This window comes from Gavialis gangeticus, unplaced genomic scaffold (genome assembly GCF_001723915.1).
Source record: "Gavialis gangeticus isolate Ggan-Ray unplaced genomic scaffold, GavGan_comp1, whole genome shotgun sequence".
In the NCBI taxonomy this organism is placed as follows: Eukaryota; Metazoa; Chordata; order Crocodylia; family Gavialidae; genus Gavialis; species Gavialis gangeticus.
The window spans coordinates 126492126-126495882 of NW_017729024.1; the positions used below are offsets into that span (position 1 = coordinate 126492126).

General features: G+C 42.0%; 1 protein-coding gene across 3 annotated transcripts in view; it reads left to right on the forward strand.

Annotated features, from left to right (window-relative positions):
- ARHGEF28 (Rho guanine nucleotide exchange factor 28) overlaps positions 1-3757 on the forward strand; it is a 269125-nt gene that overhangs the window by 30223 nt on the left and 235145 nt on the right. The window contains exon 1 of one of the 3 annotated variants that reach the window (XM_019517682.1): positions 2189-2204. The exons of the other annotated variants lie outside the window; for them this stretch is intronic. The gene's annotated coding sequence lies outside the window, so the exon portion shown is untranslated. Of the gene's footprint in view, positions 1-2188; positions 2205-3757 lie in introns of those variants that run through there. 3 annotated transcript variants of the gene reach the window in all.

Below are 3757 nucleotides of genomic sequence, written 5' to 3' on the forward strand. Positions count from 1 at the left end.
CCTCACTCAACTGACACCAAGGCAGAAAGCAGGGCAGTTCAAACAATGCTGCCTTCTTATGCAGTTTTTCCATCCCTCCCCCAGAGCACTGGGATTGGAAGAGACCTCAGGAAAAGATGACAGTCACTGGCCAGCTACACAGTCAATAATGAGAGCACTCCTTTTCCCCCTCTTCCCCCTCCCTCTCCTTACTTTAGTTTGTTTCTCTGCAGGCAACCCCAGCTTGAGCTTTGAAACTCAAAACGTTTAAAAAATTTTGAAACGTTTCGACTTGCCTTGTTTCATTTTGAGGCTGTTTCAAAGCTTTGTTTCATTTTGATTTTGCTGTTTTGAGCTTGAAACGAGTCAAAATGAAACTGCCGGCAAAATTTCACACAACCCTACCACCTACACTGTTCATTCCTCTAAGTGCACGACAAACTATGGTAATGTTCTTGCAGTCTCAAATGAGGTCTGAAGTAGTTTGTCTATTTTTCCTTGAAAATCTATGTATATATTTTATCTTAAGTATACAAAATGGAGCAGGTTTGGCTTTACAATGGAGAGAAATCAATGGAATCGGTCCCAATTAACATAAATATTATTGATATAACTGACAGGTTATGGCCCATCGTATACGCGTTTTGAAAATCTAGCTCTTGCTTTTTAGCTGGCGACACTATTAGTATACTTCTACTAAATCTTTAGTTTAAATAAAGAATTCAGCCTACTTCTTAGCAGTGCTTTTAAGTATGAGGTAAAATCTTGGTCCCTTTATGACAGTGACAGAATTCCAATAGATTTAAACTGGGCAAAGATGTCATTCATATTATTTAAGCATTTGCTTAAAGCAGTTGCTTTGGATGAGAGCATGTGGTCTGTAGCTGAAGCTTTAGATCTCAGAGGTGATGCAAGTGGGGTAGGAAAAGGATCTGGGAGGGTATGTTTAGTCACGCCCTCTGTGACTTAATGAAGTTTTACCCTGCCTACTGGAAGTCCAAGAGGATCTCGTGTTGGATCCTAAGTGGACAATATGCTTTGACTGCTTCTAGAATCTCATTCAGCATTGAAAGCTACCACAGTCTTCTCGTACCAGCATTGGTTAGATGTTTGTAAACTTGCCTGCTGGAACCAGACCACAGTGATCTGTTGTATTTTTAACTTCTGTATTAGATTATTGCTATGTGCCCTCAAGAGGGAACAGTTTGAGGACTGCTGGAAGCTCAGCTGTATTCAGGATGCAACCACTCTTGAGGTTATTTGCAGGAATTTTTCAGTTCTTTAAATAACTCCTTAGATGTCTTTGTACCATTCAAGGTGATGACTCTATTGTATAAAGTCCCATATGGTCACCAAAGGCTCAGTGTAAAATATCTGGATATAAATAAATATGGAAGATAATAGCACTGTGTTCTCACTGTATTGCCCTTGACTCCGGAGTTTGTCTCCCCTCAACGTCTTCCAGAGCCCTTATTTTCTAAGCATAAAGTTGAGATGCTAGATCCTTTCCCTATACATTTCTTTAAGAGACTGATAGAGAGGAAGGATGGGAGTAGAGGACACATTTTTCCTTTTGCTGCTAAAAAAGAAAATCTAACTGTATATTAAATATTGTATATAGATCCTGAGAAGTTGTCTGGCAACTTTTATAGATGCAAATAAATAAATACACTACTGATACTACATTTTTTCCAGTTAATTGGGAAATAGCTTAAACATGCCTGATGGAGGAAGAGGGGAAGGAACAAGAGAGAGGTTGAATTGTTGGTAGACAAATGAACTTGTAAAAGGGGTATGTGATCAATTTACTAAGCACCATGGAAGTGCCCAGGAATCTAGCCAGGGGAAATTCTGTGCTGTCCAGAGTATCAAAGCCACTTTGTAGTCAGACAATTTGGCCATTTTTTTTTAAAAGATGAGAGATCTGTTTGGCTTTTTTAGTTTGGTATTTGGTACCTAAAAAGCAAACTGGTAGATTTATTCTACTGCTTTTTATTCTATCCGTCTTTAGCATTTACCCTTTGTACAGAAGAAATATGTCAGTAAGAGACTTTTTCAGCTACAGTGTCTGGAGTTCTCTAGTGTTTACAGTTTGGGACCTTTGCTTTCAGTCTACTTTTCTATCAGAACACAGAGAGACAGAAGATGAGTTCTGAAAATTTAAAAAATCTGGTGCAGCAACAAAGGAATAATGGTTCCAGTAACAGAGTTGGTTTCATCCAGAGGTAAAGGAGAATGTAGACAAATAGATGATACATATCTCGAGCACAAAATATCAGTGACATTCTTGTGCTATACTCAACTTATCATGATTACAGAAGATCAATGCTTTTTATATTCCTGCTGTAATTGATAACAATGCATTTTGTGGGTTGTATTTAAAAGTGTCAGTCAAGTTGGTTAAAATGCATGTACTATATGTGCAATAGAATTTTGCTATTGCTTTTGCTATTTTTAATGAAGATAAAAATATTTTGACTGAATCACCAACTTTAAATGTTTCTTGCTTTCATCAATTTGTGGGCTAAGCCCAGAGGCTTTTACAGACCCTTTAAAATGACTCATTTCTCACTTTTATAAGATGTACCGCTACTTGGTGGATCTCTCAAAAACAGTACAATATCAAACAAATATATTTTGCTAAGTAAACCATGCTTTGCTTGCATATACCAGACCCAGAAATATGCCAGTTTTGGGGAATCTGTTCTTGGGGTACCTCCCTCTGTTTGGTCTCAAGCACACCAAAGATCTCTGATAGTTATCTCAGGGGATCATCCCCGGGGTCACTTCTGTAGCACATTTTTGTATGTGACGTGCATGGGCAGATCTAGGATTTTGGAAAGGGGACTGTAGGGGGAGTGACCTGATCTGTACGGGTGGCTGCAATCTGGCTCCCAGCCTCTATTAACACTATAGCAGGCAGACTGCCACAGGAGTAGCAGCAGGGGAGTTTTTTAAGTCCCTCAAGTAGTTAAGAATCTTCTCTCCCTCTTCCTTTGTTGACTGTGCTCAGCTGCACGCCATCTTCCTTTGTCTTCATTTTCCCCATCTTCCACCCAGCACTGCTGCTGCTGCTGTCCTCAGCTGATGAGGGCAGGGTGTTGTGGTCCAGGCTTCAGGGCTGGCAGGAAAAACTGGGAGAGGACCAGGCAAAAGGAACCTGCCTGCAGCTACTATTGTCCCTGGCTGAGCCTGACTGTACGCTGGAGCTGGAGCAAGCAGGAGTGACTCTGGAGCTCCCTTCCATCCGTGCCCCCAGAGCAGCCAGACAACAGCAGTACTGGGCAGAGGAAGGGTGGTGTGGGGAAGATGCATAATTGAGCATGGATGGGCAGGGAGGAGGGAATTCTTATTAGCTTTATGGACTTAAGAACTGCTTTTCTTATGCTGTGGTCAACTTTTGGGGGTGCATCTGTGCTATTGTGCCTCCTCTGGATCTGCCCTGGACATGTGCAAAAGGGAATGGGTAGGTAGGGTGTACTTGGACTTACCCTAAGTGGCTGTTAGATGTTTGAGTGCAAACCTATTCTATCATGCTTGAGTCTCTGAAAACACATCGATGCGCCTACTTTTGTGACTCCTTTTCATCGAACCTTTATAGCAGTGGTCAACTGTTCGATCCCAACTGACCAGTTGATTGGGGAGCCCTTGACAGTCAATCTCGGATGAGCTGTCCAGGTTTTGATCCTGCCCAGCTGGGGCCCTGCTCACCTCTGTCCCACTCCCTCTCTCCCTCACCACAAGGGCCTCGATCTGCCCCCCCCCCCCCACCCCCCTC